The sequence below is a fragment of the Ambystoma mexicanum genome, chromosome 1p (genome assembly GCF_040938575.1).
Source record: "Ambystoma mexicanum isolate Mex_15411 chromosome 1p, UKY_AmexF1_1, whole genome shotgun sequence".
Lineage (NCBI taxonomy): Eukaryota > Metazoa > Chordata > Amphibia > Caudata > Ambystomatidae > Ambystoma > Ambystoma mexicanum.
Window position 1 is genome coordinate 1,493,733,793 of NC_090921.1, and position 19,091 is coordinate 1,493,752,883.

The 19,091-nt window shown below is 43.5% G+C and overlaps 1 protein-coding gene across 1 annotated transcript in view; it reads left to right on the top strand.

Annotated features, from left to right (window-relative positions):
• LOC138456456 (palmitoyltransferase ZDHHC21-like) overlaps nt 1-19,091 on the top strand; it is a 468,858-nt gene that overhangs the window by 353,177 nt on the left and 96,590 nt on the right. The window lies entirely within an intron of this gene.

The window sequence follows — 19,091 nt, forward strand, 5'->3', positions numbered from 1 at the left end:
CAAGGATTGGACCCCCAACAAAGGGACAATCAGAATACAGCTTTAAGGGCCTGAGTGGGCTAAGGTTGTAGTCAGGAGATGCACCTTTAATCAAAGTTCCAAATGGCAACTGCATCAAGAACAACACCGGCTCAGTTAAGTCACTTGAGAAGTAACAAGTTTACTTGCTCGACACCATTGACATCAGATACTACACATTAAGTTACAACTAGAATTCCAGAACCCCGGTTTCTGGAACTTACCATTCCCAAGTTGTAGTGCTTGGAAGTTGCAACCTAACATACCCATTAAAGAATATATACCACTATGATTTTATCAGTTAGATACTCGGAGGAGACTGGGGGTGGTAAAGGGATAAAAGGCAAATCATGCATCAGGCCATGGTTGATGCACATGCTTTATCTACTGTATCTCTGATGCCATGGAGTGATCCAGATGGGGATGGTGATCAATTTCGATCAGTATGCTGGAAGTCACAAGTCTGGTTGATTGAAGGGCATTCCGTTTAGCAGGATCTAAAGAGCATGCTTTTCCTGAGGGCTTGCTTATGTGTGCCTCTCAATGTCCAAAAATATGTAAGGATCTAATAGCCAGTCTTCAGTGTTCTTATGTTACTGTTAGGACTAGTGATGTTGTAGGTCTCAGGAGACATTTGATGGCTCAACCTTTCAGCAGAGGATTCCTAGGTGTCCTCTGATTTCATTTTAGTATTTACAGAGCACATCTCTACCTGTAGGTCTCTCTGCACTTCGGAGACAGTACAAGAATATTCAGTGATGAAAACAAGATGTAACTATGTTTTTTGGAGATTGGTGCTTGTTACTAAACACATAGACAGGTTACTAGCCATCCCAACTAGTTTATAGGAACCAAGCCAGTGCGCACATCATGTCATGTGTCCCAGATGGTCTGTAAAGAACTGTTGTGCATCCACCTGTTGCTTTGGGCTGACAGGGACACTAAAGATGATACTTGGTATGTGAGTATCTCCCACACAGTGATATATTGGATATACCCGTATAGCTAAGTACTCCCCTTTCCCCCAAAACAATACTCCACTAAATATGCACCCACACAGGAACTGTAAAACAAACAGGGTATTCCTTAATGGCTTCTTTTATTTTTAATGGGGATACACTCATATTTACAAAGAATTACATGGCTACCTCTTGACGAACATTGAATTGGATCTTTGGGAAAATCTCCATCAGTACCGAAATTTCATAAGGGGAAAGGGAACTTGGTCCATCTAGAAGAGGGCTTCCTTCCTTAGGGGAAAATGGTCAGTCAGAGGTGGTGGAAAATCCAGCTGCTTACAGACTTCTGTATGAAGTTAAAGCAGACTGGTCTTACCAGAAAGAACAGGTTCATCGAATTTGACTCTCTGTGGGAGATCTAGATCTAGGCTTTGTGAAGTGGATGGATAGACCATTCATTCTCGGATTCTGGTAGGAGATCTAGAATGGACTGGCCTCATGGTACACACATGAGGGGCATTGTGTCCAGCACGTATCTCATGCCTTGATTGCTTTTCATCCTTAGCTTTGTCTTCTGTAGATACATACACCCGAATCTTCCTATAGCCTGAGTCCCACAAGAGCCACGGCTAACCCCGGACTGCCATTCCCTTGGTTGACTTCACGGACTTCCTTGTATTAAAAAAGTTGGGTGTTTTTTATCATGGGGGCCTTTCATGTTCTTTCATGTTCTGGTGGAGGTACCCTGCGAACTCCATAAGGAGGAGGCCCACTGTCAGTGGCTATATGTTGAGCTATTAACTTTACTTGCTCTGGTGCAGGATCCTTCTTGAAGGTGAGAGTAGAAAATTGACCCATTGCTTTTGGTGGTGTCGTAATTATGGGATAACATTCCTTGACAAAGATCCACTGGTTTTATATTGTGTGAAGGATGTGTTAAAAGAATATATTTTCTGTGCCATATTTAGTGATGTTTTAACACTTTTTTCTCATCTTGTTAATAGGGGCTATGTGCTTTTGGCCATGAGACAACTGTCATTGCTCACGAGTACACACTCTCCTTTTAATGCTGACTAACTTGCCTATAAGTAATCTTAAAGCTCTTTACTGTTCTATGCTTCTAACCTAGAGAACGTTGGCACCAGCACTGTGGCTATCGGCTGTGCTTACAATGTTATTTTATGTGACATTTGTAAAGTTCTTATTTGAACTTGTTAAAGCCTTGAAGTGCTGTTTGTTGTTTGGGAATGGAAACCGTGATCTGACCATTACATTGAAACCGGTAGACATTGGATTGCAAAAAATATCAGTTGCTTTGGTAGAGATGACTGGTACTGTGACATTATCCTTGGCAGTTCACAGGGTGTGGGTCTTACTGTGTGATTTACTAAGGTAGTGAATTGGCGACAATTGGCATGAGAACTGAATTTGGGCAGTGGGACTCATTCGATGGAGACTGTGCTAGAAGATGGAACAAGTAAATGAGTTGAGTATCCTATCCTAGAGTAACTGATTGCACTTTTGGGCCCTGAGATTAACAGAAGTATACTTGAATGCAGTATGGTTATCAATGCGAATGATATAAATGCTGTAAAGCCCTTATTGAAAACAAACCTCGACTGCTCCTGGTGGAGCATGACTGGCAAACTGGAGTAGTCAACCGAAGATTAGACTGAGGATCTTTCTACACCTTAACAGTTGGCACCTTGCAGCCTAAAGTGAGGTCTGCATGTGATTAGAGGAATTTACACATTTCTACTTCCTTACTACACCTACTGTGATTCATTCAACAACCTCTTGCTTTTTTTATTCCATTTTGTATTCCTTCCTGTGTTCTTTATTAGATGTAAGTCATTTTATTTTGTATGTTATTGTGATTGACAGAATGCTTTTTCTTTTTGTTGATTGTTCATATTCATTCAGTACTCCGTTCCCTAGAACATAGCTTTGGGTTTGATCATTACATTTAATGATATTGTCAGTTACATTCAGCAACAATCTTCTGAAAATCTAACATTGCTAAAAAAAACAGCCATTTGTATTCCATGTAGATAAACTGCAGTCTGTTTATGGCGATATGCACAACTCTGAAAAATAACAGTAAAGTAATTGAGAAAAATTCAAGGATGCCAGCTAGCAATCAGCCAGTCTAGAAGCTCCCATCCTTCATTGTGAAATTAATTTCCTAGCCATTTGCAGAATTTTTACTATTGCTGTAGATATTTACTGCCATGTTTTTCTTTTGCTGGCATGTTTAAAACTGCCCTTTTGGCTATCAGGATCTTCACTGCATCAGCTTTTCTTGATTTTTGCAAAATACTTGTCTTGAAGTTATTTGAACTGTTAAAGTACAGCTCTTTCACTACTCCACCTTGTGCATGGTATTAGAGAAAAGGACATCCAAGTCCCATGGTTAAATGGAAAACACCCTGATTAGAATAAGGTGTCCCACATGACAGGTGTCCATTTTACAAAAATGATCATTAAGATGCAGACTAAGCACTGCAATCACAAACTCAAACACAGCAATACTGGCTACAGACATAAAAAAAATAAAATAAAATCAGTTGACGCAAACAGAAGCCATTCAAACCCTTTGTATTTTAATGAACACCTTTGTCTTACTACCAGAGTCCGCGTGGTTCGTTGTGGCGGGCCACCCGGTCATAGGTGGTGGTAGAAGTGGGATAAACCAGCTTCCGAAACAGAGATCGCCTACGCCCATCCCAAGAAGGCCACCCATTGCCGTGAAGATGCTGAAAGTAATACGCCTTACTCGGACATCAAGGCAACCTACTAGGACAGTGACGTCAGCCGCTGGATATAACCTATACAGAGACGAAGAAGCTGTGGGCCCTCTGGGGTGGAAGGTGCTTGTAGGGACCAATCTAAAGATGGAGGTCCCCGAGGAAATCTATGGGAGGTATACTCTGAGATCTAGTTTGTCACACAGGCATTCTTTGGATGTAGGGACCGGGATCATAGAGAAACCTTACATCAGTGAAGTCAAAGTCACTCTCTTTGACCTGGGAGATCACACCTCTCGTATACGAGCAGGACAAGCCATTGCCCAGCTAGTATGTGAAAGGGCCCTGTTCCCGAAGGTCAAAGAGGTTCATGTTTTCAGGAACCCAATGCAAAATGTTCTTGGAACTGGTGAGACGAGGCAAGGAGGTGAGCCATGGTGGATTCATAACAAAGCCTGCAGAGGAGACTTATTCTAAAAACAACAGAGGTTTCGACCCAGAATGTGGTCTTGTTCTGAAGAGTGACTATTGATCCCAAACACCTAGCCAGCCCGTGGAGGTTAACGATTCAGACCATCATAAAGGTTTCGTCCCAGTGGCCATAGAGGACTCAATTCCCCAAGGGAAATGGAACATGGTCCGTTAACGAAACTGGACATCCAGTCCTTATCGCTCAATCCAGTTTTGAGAAACATAATGCATTGAGAACTCCTCAACAAACCAAAGAAAGTGATCAAAGCAGGTGTGAAACCAAACCGATCAAGTCGCCATCCCCTGCCCCGGATCCTGCGATAACATCTTCAGGATATGAGGACATCTCAGTGTCGGAATCGGAAGATGATGGGTAGACCAACCCCAGACTGTAGGCCATGATGGGATGGAGTATGAGGAAAAAAGAACTGGACTGGTCAGGATTGCGGAATCCTGGCGAGCAGGAGACAGTTACAAGCCCCATGCTAGGACGAGACGGAAAGGGTACAGAAAGAAATTCCAGGTCCAACCGCCAGTCTAACAGCAGGATGTTCTGATTGCCCACTAGAAGGTTTCCTTGGGACTCTGGCACTGGTATTATTTCAAGGACATTCTACCCCGGCAGTCCCATTGACAACATACAAAGAGACTCTGGAATCCCTCAAACGTCTAGAGATAACCGGAAGAAAGGTCGACTGGAGGAAGTGGAGCCCAAGGAATCGTCACCAATGCCTTGCTAAGCCCAGGGAGTAAGATATCAGCCATCAATCCCGAATTGATAAGACCTGATGAATACTAACCGATGTGGGATACAAGTACATCTGCGGCTACCCACTCATACCACCAGGCAAAGGTAGACATCAATGTTCTGGGACATGGTTGTCATGTACTCATGTGGTTATACATGACCTACCGGAAGAAGTTGTCCTTGGATAGACTTTCCCTACTTTATTTTGTGCTACTGGGAAAGCCAGTAAAAGCACATTGCACTCGGGAAAGCAGTGGTCCGAAAAGGAAAAGTTCAATCCCCAAATTTCAGCCCTAAGACACTATTCAAAGGTCCATAATTCAGCAAGGTAGATCAAAAGCAGTGGCAGGAGATCCCAGAAACCAACTGCAAACCAAGGATGGAGGTATGTGAAAGGGCCCCCTTGACAGGGCGACCATGTCAAGGGGGCGGCGAGCCTACCCCAACATTGATGCCTGAATGCAGGAAGGTCCCCTCCCCAACCCTCCTTACCTGCGGTGATGGCGATGTCCAGGCAGGACAAGCAGCACAAAAGAGGAAGACGCCAGAGCAGCGGTCTACAAAAAAACAAAGTGGTGCCATGAGCGACACAACACTGCTTGCCTAAAGCAGGCGAATGTGGAAAAGGACTGCAGAAAACCAAGGGCTACCGGAGCACCCACAAGACCGGCCGTCAAAGAAGTAAGGCTCGAGCTGACCGCGTTACCTGGAGACCATACCGGGACAAGCCTACACTAACCCAGCAGGGATTCTTTTTAATAATAAATAAAAGCCCCACAAAGTCCATAAGCTTCCTAATGGCTCTTGCCAATCTTTGGTTTCTCAAAGCACAAAGTCTTAAATGGCTCTTGCCAATACTTGTTTCACGCAGTTTCCGAATGGCCCTTGCCAGTGCTTCTTCACTTAGGTTTGACAGTTCCTATATAACGTTATTCTCAGCAATACTTCTTTCATTCATATCAGTATTCAAAGGTACTCGCTTTCACTCTCAACGCAGGTTAATTTTATCATCTTCTTCCCTTTCAAAAACACTTTTGTAGTTTAAGCAATATCAGTTAAATAACTTACTTGTGAAATATCAGGTTAACAACACTCTTGTAACACTCTTATAGCTTTTGTAATGCTAGTAGATCCCCGGGTCTGTGCTTAAATACCTCTGGGTATTAAGTGCGTTATAAATAACATATATCATAGTGTATATATCATACAACATATTCCATCTGTAGTGTCTGGATGGAACGGATGAGGTAGATTGATGGAACGATCTGTAGTGCATAAAACAATCGAAATACTTAGAATAGCTGGAGTGCATAGTATGGTTGGCGTGCATAGGAATGGTTGGAGTGCATAGGAATGGTTGGAGTGCATAGGAATGGTTGGCGTGCATGGAACAGCTGGAATGCTTGGAACTACTGGAGTGTGCTCGGTCTCAAGCTATATCACATCTCCACGCTTACTCTCTCCTTTACACCACCACTCATCTAGAACACAGCGATACTATGACACCATTCGGTATAGCTGTTCTCATACCATCACTTGCCTCATACTTCCCATCATCCTATTTAAACACAGCTCGTTACACCCCCCCCAGCGTTCACCTCGGGCCTAACACAGCCAGAATCTGTCTGGATAACAACCTGCCAGAACGAACACATACTCTTGATCTCCCAACCACCACACCTACCGCTAGAAAGCAGCTATCACAGGAATGCAATACCGCTGCACACATATTCGGTGCTCACACGCGCCTTATGCCTCCGTGTCTCTCTACTGACTTGAACTTCGGTTCCCGAGGGCGTTCAACCTACCAGCGCCTTCAGATCATACCAATGGTACATAAGGCGCTATATAAATGCAAAATAACATAACATATCATATCATAGGTCATATCTTCCACGTTGGTAACTTGCGCATTAGAAACACTTGTGTACAAGTGCATTATAAATGACTTATCATATCAATATACTCTCATTAATGAACACCTAATGTTCTCTTGGCTTTTACGGAATACACGCTTTCCTTCCTTTTACTTCACAACAATGCCGGTATTGTCAATTAATTCTTATTGTAAAGGAACGGTTCGCTCGCAAGCTGTCTTTCTACAGCAAAGCCGTTTAACAAGGTGTTGTTACTAAGTTGTTGTTTGTGTGTCAGTTTCTTTTCTCTTGCAAACGTGTTCAACAATGTCTCATGTACTTGTGTTTGCGTGCAAGACCACTCAGTGTTTCTTATGCCAATGAAACTCACCAGTGCTGGCGCTTGCCTTTCTGGTCTACGTGAACCTTCCTGCACTTTTATTCAGTTTTTGGGGTTCTTCAGCCTTCTCCGTGGGCATCCGGCATTCCCGCAACGCCCAGAGGTAACAAGCACTCTTTGTGGTGATCAATGGGATGGCTCTCTTTAGGTTTACTTCCTGCTGCACCAACTCTACATAACGTGCTCCCGCGCCACTCACGGGACCCGACCGAACCAGCACAGGGGTCAGCATCCCTGCACACCTTTTGTCACAGACCGGTTTCGCACAGCTCCCTTCTCGCCAGTCGCTTCCTCACCAACTTCTTCCTCGCATTCTCCTCCCTCTTCTGCTTTAGGTGGCAAAGCCTTTTATATATGTGGGGAGTGTTAAGTGACCTCATGTGTGGGTCGTTAAGTCCAATTGCTTGACTATGGCCAGAGCTTATTAGGTGGACTTGCCTGGTTGTTCCACCTGCATACCTCTTTTGTCCTCCTCTTCGTCTCAGTACCAGATTGGTCAGTATATGTATGAATGTCTATGGGAAAATAGTGGTCTGACCTACAAAACCCTGCAAAGGTCGGATGTACATGATAATGTCGAGTGAAAAATGTCTGCAGTAAAAAAGAACAAGGTATATTTCTACGAATGATACAAAAAAGTCGTAACTGCAGCATACTGATAATGTGCATATAATTAGCAGAACCGCTATAAATAGTGCAAGAAATTACATTTAATTTGCAGTATTGACACAGACATGAAGGGGGTAGACCTGATCTCACCGACACTGATCGAGTGTCTAACAACGTGGTACAAACACATGACCAAAGTAGGTAAGGAAACCAACGGGGAGAGCTGTTATACCTGCTCAGTAATCCCCTATGTCATGAGTGCCTCTGGAATGTTCATAGCAACTGAAATGCTGGCAGCCAGAGCGCAATACTTGATGTATCTCTCGATGGTTTCAAGGGAAAACGGCGACACTAAGATGGATGTCCCGAGCAATGTTATCGTATGAAGATAGTTACATAAAGATTTTACAAATGATGAACAATTTTTTATTTTTATTTAGATGAAGCTATACAGTATGTAACAGATGGGCCTGAGAAGGGAGAAACTAAGACTATAACACTGAAGGAATTGCCATGTCCATGGACGAGAGTGAAGGAAACAGGAGGAGAACCTGGATGCAGGGCAATACCTCAGGTATTTGTGTATGGCCAAGTATACACAGAAGATGTATGGAAGGATGGAGTGTTGGGAAGCGAGGCGTTGGCACTAGTACAATCACATGTGAACACGGTACAGGAAGAAAACGACAAGTTCTTGAAGAAATGGGATGTGAGTGCAAAGTTACTGACATGGGTGGAGAATGAAGCTGGGCCTATGCCAATAATACCCCCGAAGACACCAGCACTGTTACCAGAATAACTGTTATGTAGAAGTTGGCGAGAATGTAGGATGCCGGAGGATAGAGAAGCATGCCGCAATGAAGGCAGGCACAGCAGTACTGATGGACCACTACTGGGCATGCGGATCGAAGGCATACAAGAAGCTGCCATCCAACTGGAGAGGAGTTTGCTTGTTGGTACACATCAATATGCCTGCATTGGTCGTGCCCCGAAAAGATGTGAAGCTCGATGAGTTCCCGAAGATGGATAATAACAAAAGGAAGAAGAGATCTGTGGAGGGGGGATAAACAGCCAAGACAGAGAAGCCAGCTGAATTGAGCAGAGTAAAGAGAGGAGGCAATTACTTCTCAGAAGCATCAGAGACAGCACTAGACGACGTTCCGGCAGAACACAGATGTTCAGCAGGCCACAAATGTTCTTCACATCAATAATACCATCTGTACAGGCATACACAAATGAGAAGACGTTGCAGATTAGCCGTTGGGAGCCGATGGTGATGATCAACTCCACCGTGAATGGGTTCAACGCAATGAAAGAAGAGCTCAGAGTAGTAAGGTTGGTGGCACTACAGAATAGATACGTTCTGGATCTGCTCACAGCAATAGAAGGAGTTTGCAAAAATTGGGAATTCATGTTGCACGTTCAAACCTGCCAACGGCGAAGACAACGGTACCCTCTCAGAAGCAGTATTTCAGCTATCTCAGATGCATGTCAAAATGGAAGAAGAAGCAAAGGGGACTGGAAAGGACCAGAGCTGGATAGCGTACATATGGTTATGGATGCCATCATGGCTGTTCGATGGACTGAAGGTGATAATGGTAGCACTAGTACTGACAAGAGTGTCAATGTGTGCGGGATAAAGATCTGCCTCACCAAGTGTAAGAAGACGGCTCAGGCGGCTATCGGGATGCAGGTCCTGATGGATGCGAACACAGGAGGAGCGAAGGACGAGATTGTGGCAGAAAGAAACAAGATAGAGAATAGCGACCTGTGAATTGTTCCCGCTTGGAGCGATGAAGTTGGACAGCCATTTGATGCGAAGTATTATGAAGGAAAATGGGTGTGGTGCAACCCACGAAGGAGTGTGCTGTTATGAACTGGTCTTTCAATGACCATCCAAATTACTATGGACACCTTGGAGGGATAACAAAGATATGGCAACCAAGACCTAAAGGATTGACGTATAAGGATGTGGTCAACAGGTCGACCAGAGGGGGGACTGAAGAGGGAGTCAGGATTTTGGTCCCTCCTCCCCTAACTACCAAATTCATGACGAGACGGAAGGCCAGAAAACACTGCAACCACCCATTCTCTTTCAGACGAATCCCAAGTGCACCAATGATCGACAAATACACTGAGAGGTACCCTCTCAGCCAGCCATACAGACCAAGTACAGTACAAATCTATCCATGTGTGGGAGAAGAGCCAGTGATCGTGGACAGAGACACCTGGACTAAGCACCAAGAAGCCATGTTACTGATATCATTGGATACACCACGACATAGCAGCGTTAGACATGAAGCACACGTGCAGTCCGCACTGCTCCACACAAACTCACCCCCAAATACATTAATAACATGAATGCACAGTTCTATAGTTAGAGGACAGATACATATACATACTGCCATTGCTTTTATTATTTTGTCATTAGCCAAATGCAGTAATGCAGAAACCGCAAGGCACAAGAGATCCTGAGCGAGCTTGCTGATGCTTAAAGCCATTAATCGCGTGGACATACAGGAGTATAAATGGAACCCGATTGAACCATGTATAGCAAACCCATAGGGAATGTAGTATGCCATGGACAATGTATAAACCGCATTATAAGGTTTAGGAAAATTACAGCAGGCCTCAAATCATTGAGTAGGAGACGAGAAGAGCTGATTCAGGCCGGACAGAGAGCAAGACGCGTGTGACAGGGCCCACAACACGACAAACGGACCAACTGCAGAGAAATTTAATAAATCCTCATAATTCAGAGCTCGATTTCATGGTCTCTAGATACGTGATGCAGCTGAAGCAGACAATGGACAGTGATCGGTGGTGAGAAAGGGGAGCTGATCACAGGCAGCCAGACGCAGGCTGCAACAAATGTGCAACAAGTGTTGTGACGAGCGGGACATGGTCTCATAGGCAAAGGTGGTGCATACAAGTTCCAATACAGACAGATAATCGTTTACGTCACCTTGAAAAGGTGCACCGCGGGCTGAGAACCATTTCTCGTCCCAGACAGGGGGACGTCCACTCTAGCCAATCATAGTTTAGTACTCTAGGGGTAGATAGCAACTGGGGAGAACCAATGGTAGGCCCACTTCTCTGCAACAATGTATTAGTAAATTGGGTATGGGACAGGCCAGCCACTTGATATGCAAGAGCCAGTAGAACAACACATATGGGTGCCCATATAGGTTACTAGACCCCTGACGGCCAATCCCACACAGTGATAGATATTTGGACACCGGCTCAAGTAATAACGGAGCAGTGACCTTATTTTGTACTAAAACTGGCCAGAGAGCCAGAAGAAGCCTAGACGTACTTGAATCCACCCGTGTTCTTGTATCGATCCCTGTTGGTTTTGTCTGTAATAAACTGCAGTTTGAACTTGCCGTTGACCAAGTCCTCCGTGTATACTGGGAGAGGGAGTTGGGCTCCCCAAGTCCGCTGACTTACCAGCATCGATGTTTTCACACACACTTTATTTAACTTAAAGAAACGCCCCTCTAACCCTACTGCTAAAGGGAGTTCCCTTCCTATCAAACTAAACTAAGGTGCCTGTCAATAGTACAAAATTAAAAATAGTCCTCGGTCCAAATCTATCCACTAAACTGGCCCCTACCACTTAGAAAAACTAAAAGAAAAACAGGTAGAGTGCTTTGCACTTGCGGGGGATTCAGCGCAAACTCTATTGATGTCCCAGGAATCTCTCCTGGTTTTGGATCCAATAGTTATTTGGTATTACTAGTTCTTCCTCACTTGTCAGTACTTGGCAGTCTTTAGAAGTTCAACAAAAGTTTCCCCAAGTTCAACAGAGAAAGTCTTGTTCCTGCAAAACCAAGATGCCCAAATCTCTTCAGGTCGAGGGATATTTCCATGATCCCTCTCCACCAGTTGGGTGTTCCTCTCCCCTCTTGATTCACATGTTGGGTGCCCCTGTACTCCCCTTTTATTTGCTCCTCACTTGTTTTATTCTGCCCTTCTGGCTCAGTTGGTTTCCTCTTTCCCAATGTCTCACTTATTTCCCTGGGTATTGGTAAACCCTCTTTCCGAATGGCTTTAACTCTTGTGGGTCCTTGTGACCCTTCTGGAGATTTGTACTACTCTGGTTTCTCGGGTTCCCGCAACTCTCCTTTTTCCATCTCGTTCTCTATCTTTCTCAGGTCTTTTTGATAGCATTGCGATAGGCCAATCCTTCCTTCTTCTCCTCTCGCCATCTTGTTCTTTCCACTCTCCACCTCCCTCTGACCTGTGTAACCCGCATACCGTCTTTGTTGGAGGGTTTGCTCCAGCGAGGGTCCGTCTCATAGGCAGCTGTGACATTCTCTGCGGCTTTCCCTTCTTTTGTTCTGGACATGAGCGGTTATTGCATTCCGCTCCTATGTGTTTGCTTGCTCGTGGGCTTGCGGGTTGAGAGCAGAGGTTTCACTTCCCCCTCAGCTCCATGTCTCAGCATCTGTTCGCAGGCTCTGGGCCCTCCACACCCAGCGCGTGGCTTTCGCCATCAGGTAAAGCTTGCTTTGCGCAGCTTTGTCCTTCCAGGCTCATGCTTTTCTGGCACGGGTCGGCAGTGTCCCTCTGCAGTGTCTGCTTCTCTTTGCGCTACAGCCGGCACTGTTGTACCCATTGCTGACGTTCTCGTGTAAGGGATTTCAAAGGGGCATATGATTCACTGTCAGTTGTCAAGCCTGTGGAGTGTCCAGCATTACCTTGAGCCAACGATCTAGAGGTAATGTGAGCATTAGTTTGAGCTAAGCACCTAGAGGTATTGTCAGTGTTACCTTGGGCTAAAACATAAAGGTATTTGCAGCATTAGCTTGAGCCAACCACAGAGGTGTCGTCAGGATTAACTTCAGCCAAACGCATAGAGGTGTTGTCAGTGTTTCTCACTCCCTTGTAGGCAGATAATACATTGTGTGTAGGGAGTACCCCATTGGAATGGGAGTGCTTGCCCCTTAAATGGGAGTCACTCCCAGTGAGGGCCTGCTTTCCCAAACCCGCTGGGAGGGTTTTGCTGATCAGGCTCACCTCCCTAGCCTCAAAGTGTGTGGTTCCCTTAGGGAAGAAGGTTAGAATTCCCCACCAGATGTGTCAACTTGGGCTGCGTGGCAGTTCCTCTTAATGACATATAGGTGAATCCTTGCCCATGACTCCACTTCATCTCACCGCCGATATTGTGCCTGAAAGTTAAAAAGGCAAAGGGATACAGCTTCTGCCTCATTCCCAGCCCTGATACTTTCAAGTCAGCATGTGTAGAGTGTCTATATGAACATAGTCCAGTATGCCATCACCCACAGGTTTTAAAGGACAAATAAGCTGCTCAGATTTTGAATCTAATTTACATCAGAGCTTTATGTTATACTAAGTGCAAAGCGGTTAACGACCACTGTAGGGGTAGAAGAGTTCATCGCCCATGCTGGGAAGGTTGATAAAGTAAACAAACTCAGGTATAAAGATTTTTCTCCTTTGATTGCACCAATTAGATTTCTACTCACACTGCACAATAAAGATTGTGGTATTACTAATTGGTGGTCCTGCACTCAGTAAACATAGTTTTGAGCTTATCGAATTTTTAATGAATACGACTGCGTATTTCCTTGATACTATATACCGATGTAATATTAGAACCTAGGAACGCCTATTAATGTCAAGGAGTGAACTGGGTAGCACCCCTAAAGAAAGACAAAGGCGGGGGTTGTGTGCTTCTTGCATTACATTCCAGCGACCAGGTCTGGCATTTCTTATTTTCAAAAGCGATTGCACAGCCAATGTATGCTTTGACAGGTAAGGGAGTGGTATGAATACACATGAGCCTTTTGGGTGTATTTTAATGGTAGGCTGAAGAAATCCATGACTACATTCAACAAGGGGCCTGTGATGTTGAGTATTTTACTTCAGACACTTAACTATGGAATTATGCTTGAGGTTTTAATCCTCAACGTAAGATAATGACTGCGTGGGGTCTAGCCTTAATACTCATATGCCACTGACATAAAGTAACACTTGCACTGTATGTTCTTTAAAAGCTCCCATTAGGTGAGCCATGACCATCAATATAGTGGTGGCTGAGTATTCTGGATCTGTCACTGGTATAGGCGGTTTGAGTCGTGGGAGAATTCCAGTGCTGGAAATGATTACCTCTTTGAGGAGCATTCACTTCAGCTAACACATTTTCGCCCATCACCTTCTGATGCTTCCACCACATTAACAATGACAAAAGCAAGGTACCCTCATTGGCACCACTGAGGTATCTTCCAGAAGGTCTAAATTGATATGGCTTTCTTAAGCTAGAACATTGTGGGGCTAGCTAAGCACATGACAAATTCTGGCTGTATTAGCTTCATCTCAGGTTCGATCATCTTGCTCCAGGAGACATGGGCAATAGACACATTACATTTGAATCGGTTTACTTGCTGTCAGGTACTAGCTAAACTGAGCAAGAGAGGTTGCAATTCAAGAAGCGTGTACATTTGGTTGTGTATTGATCTTGTGTACCAGGCAAAGGTGATGGCTATTCAGTCAGTCTACATGCATATAATTCAATGAAGAGGTAATAGGGGGATGTATTTAGCCTTATTAGCTCATAATCCCTATTTTAAGCAAAATGAAAGCCTATTGATCTCAGTATTTATGGAGTTAATTACTTCCTTACTGTATATGGGCATTCATGATCCTTTGGAAATCAAGGAGGTTTTAAGATCAAAATGGGCCAAGATTTTGTGGATAACTTTAATATAGAACAATATATCACCCAAAATATTTGTAATAATGTGGGATAACTGTGTGGAATGGAAGGGCTTACAATTAGCAGTGTATCTCATTGAAGTTGGGTTATGTACCATTAATGATAGGCTGGTAATTCTACCTTTAGTAACATTAAAGTGCCTAGTTCCCGTGATTACTTTATCAAGGGTGTGCTCACCTGATCTCATATTAGGGGGAGTAGAACACTTTACATTATCTGTTAATTTAGTGGCAGATATTTTAACCAAAGGGGACCATCAACTCAAGACTCTGTATGATTCCATTGAAACCTAAGTGGGCCCAAACTGAGTCAGGCTTGTTCCACAGTAGAATGGCAATGCTGGCCCAAAATGACATTCAAAGCTACTCAAATGTTAAGCAAGGATGTGGGTCCACCGCTACTGAGAACGAACATGGGTCAAATACCCTGTTCTACGGAATTTCTACCACTCAGGAATGTCTACCACATTTTAGCTCACTAGACCCTTCACAGAGGGGCCAACCATTTGCATATTAGTCTTTGTCCCACCCACATGGGCAGTCCAGCACCGAAATGCTGGGCCTCCTTCGTGAGGTGGAGCTAAGTCTGTCAAAGCACAGTTAGCAAGGGGTCCACGTTTGGATTACGGTGGGTCTCTTAGGGTGAAACCCTAATTTTTACAAATTAAGCAGGGATTTGGGAGCCCTTCTACTGAGAGCAAACATGGGTCACATACTACTTAAATGTTAGTATGGGTGATAATATGTTACTGGTATTTGAGAGGCAGCCTGAGGTCGTAATTGAGTTTTTGACTGTTGTACAAGGTTGCCCCTAGCAAATATCTTCTAATCAATGGTACGATTTCAGGTACAGGACAGGATACATTGCTTACTAACTAGGGTTGGCTACTACCACAAGGCTAATAATTTTGAGACCCTGCTGTCCCCATATAACAGAGGGGGCTGGGGGGAGTGACCGCATTATGCAAACCGATGGCCGGGAGGCAACAAATGTTCAGGGCTAGGTGATCTTTTAGAGAACCTAAGCAAAGTACTTTTGTGCTAGGCCAGGACCAAGTGCCTGGGTCCAGATCGAGTGCCTCTGACCTGATTTTAACCTGTTTGGATGTGTGGGTACCATTCCTGACACTATTATTTAATACAGTTTTCACATTTGGGTGTTTTTTTGTCCAACTGGAATGAAGCCATAATTGTACCGATCTATAAAAAGGGGACAGTGGTGACCCAAAATCCTATTGCGCAATTTCCCTCTTAGACAGGTCTTTGCAGATGCTCTGGAAAATGAGACACAGATGGGGTTGGGGTTTTGGCACGATCATGCAAAGTTTAAATCTGGATTTCATAATTTTTACTTGCACTAGGGTTCTTCAGGGCTCGCTCCATCTAGCCTTCATGGACCGCAGCGTTCCACTATGTGAACGGGGAAATACTATGGCCCATGCTAGAACAACTGTGCCTACCCAGGCTGGCTGCACATTTATTAGTCATATTGCCTTCTAATAACAAAGTTGGGGTTAGAACCGGCAACCATTGCAAATGTACATCTCAAGTTACATGAGTGAGAGGGGTCAGACAGGACTGTGTACTGGCCCCTCTCCTGTTTTCTCTCTATACTAAATATACGGACGGAACATCTGTAAGGGCTGTCAGCGGATGTGCCCCCGGCTCGGTGTATTGAATTTTGCCTATTTTGCTGTTCACTGATGATGCTGTTCTGATGGCACGTACTTAAGTAGCTTTTCGGGCCTCTTTTTTAGCATATCCAACATAAATGGCAGCAAGAGACCTGCAAGTTAACTCAGCAAAATAAGTTTTGCGCCTGGATGAGGGAATGCAGCATGCAAAGACCTTCTTTTATTGGGAATCACAATTACCAAACAAAGTCTTTGGCAATCTGGGTATTAGGTTCCAGGCTAACTCAGTCATTCACTATACTTCATTTTGGCGGTTTCCCATGAAAGTACATTAAAATAATTCTCATACCGTATCACAAATGTACATGCCATTATCGATCAACAATATATTATTTAAAAACAATTAAAAAACAATATGCATTATTAAGGCTATAAAAGAGAAACATAATATGCACAAAATGGAGATGAGCTAAATATTTAATAGGAAAGGGTATGACTAATAAAATCCCAGACTCACTTCATGTCTTCAAAGCCAGATGGTCAGTGTGATGGAGAACTAAATACATATTTAAGACTCCATGAAAGTAGTATTGCTCAACTATTTCATGAAAAGTATAGGATATGTCCAACACAATGTCACTCTGTAGTTATAAGTATACACATATTAATTTACCAGTAATCTTCATAGTATCTATACAATTAGTTATTAAGTTAGATCACTAGCAATCCGATTCCTCAATTATACCATAGAGGTTATTCCCTATTTTGATGATTCACAGTGACATCCCCGACAGAAGTAATTAAATAATTTAAGCGATTGAATAGAACGAAGGATATGGTACTGTAAATTATGGAAGAATTAGTCTAATGTATTAATCTCCTAGAAACCGAAGCACGAAAGTTATAATTTGACACTGCATGTAAAAATACAGATTTAGCTGTTCTTTTACATGCCATCAGAGGTAACACTATATTGCAAAGTCTGGCTTCATTAAATCTATTAAAAAAACAAGGGGGGTCCTGGGAGTCTCTCTGCCAGACAGGACCCCCTTGTTTTTTGCTAGGTTACTAGTGGAATCCAGACGTGGACCCCTTGCTCACTATTCTTAGAGAGGCACAGCTCCACCCTACCGATGAGGTCCAACCAGACCGAAACACGTGGCTGGGGTTGCTGTTGGTATTCTTGTTCAGAGGAGAATTGCCTAGCATTTCGGTGCTGGACTTCCCCTGGACAGGACAAAGACTGATATGTTTGGGATATTTCTTCTCTGTGAAAGATAGTGAGCTAAAGAATCTGGGTAAGGCTCTGGTAACCAGGACTAATGTCTGGCAGAGAGACTCCCAGGACCCCCCTTGTTTTTTTCAATAAATCTATGCCTTAAATATTGCTTCCACAAGCTGATATATCTAGGGCAAAGCAGCAAGAGATTAGTGAAGTCTCTCTTGGTAAGGGTGCGTTGCCAAAGGTAGAAACACACATCTAAACCTAAAGTGTATGTGCTGTTTTTGGTCTTTTATAAGCAAGATAGGTTTCATAACCCAAGGATGATGTGCAATCCCAATATTATGTAAGACTTGGTGAACTCAAGATCTTAATAAACATCTCTTCCAAATCTCTATTTTGCACTGTTCACAAGAGTGTCTTTTTCAACTTGCTGCTGATTTTTTTGGATTGAACTAACAAATATCATAACGTAGTTTACACATTAACATAATGACTTCAAGGCAAAGATTTCCCACCCTCTTGCCTCAACATATCCATTAATGCCTCCATATATTTATTTAACAAGGCAGCGGTCCATAAGCAAATCCAGTATGACATAGGTTTAATGGCAATCTCTTGACCAATACAACTGAGACCTGTCTCTTTGTGCAAAATGATTGTTGGAGTACTGTTTAGTAAATTCAACATAAAGTGTTTTCTCTGACTAGACGTTTAATAATACTATGCCCCCCAATCTCTGCACCATAGAGTGCAGCTTGTCTTGCTTGCAATTTGTAGACATTAAGAGCTGGCTTGACTGCACCTTCCTCATGTTCTCTCATATATGTAATTGTAGCTGTGCTATACCTAATAGATGTTATATTAGACGTATCCACATTCATGGCCCATTTGCCTGTGTCTCTGAATCTGATCCCCAAGTAGTCGAATTAACTTAATTGATCAATGATACTTTCTCCACTTTGTAGACTTACATTAATTTGCTTCTTCCTTACTGGCTTGCATACCATTGATTTGCTTTTAGATTTATTAACCATCAGGCCCAGACTAACTAATACTGCTCTGCTCATGTTGCTAAATATGCGACAAGAATGGCACAGGAAAAAAGTGACAGGCTTGCTGCTGAGGTTTGGAGCTCCCCAGTATCTATCTTTTAAGGGACTTCCACGTGAAATTGATTGCTCTCCCCACTTAAGGTGCAATCATTGTGGTGTGGGCAAAAGGTGAGTCTACAATGCATTTTGAAGAAGTTTATGGTGTGTATAACTCCATCTACTTCAGTCTTTGGAATTCACGAGGAATATGCCCTTTTTGGTGTGACAAAATGGTTATGACAAAACCTCTGAAAGTGTGGCCCTCAATCTGGCGTAAAGAGAAGGCTGAGCTCACACAGACTACTGTGAGAGACTCTTAAGCCAGTGATGCATGGGCAAGAGATCCTTGGCTTAAGCATGTATCCTTTATACAACATATTTATCATGCAGATTGGTTCGCTTATTCAGAGACTGTTTTTGAATGCTAAAACTGTTGTGAAGACCACATTGCTTAAAATGTTGCTTGACACATTGAGCATATAGCAAGGAAGAACATGTCAGTTCTATTCATCTATTGCTGGTGGGCCAGACTGCAAATCGTATTTGGACTGGTACCATAACATTGAAATGAGGTATCTGTCCTCATGGTTTCGTT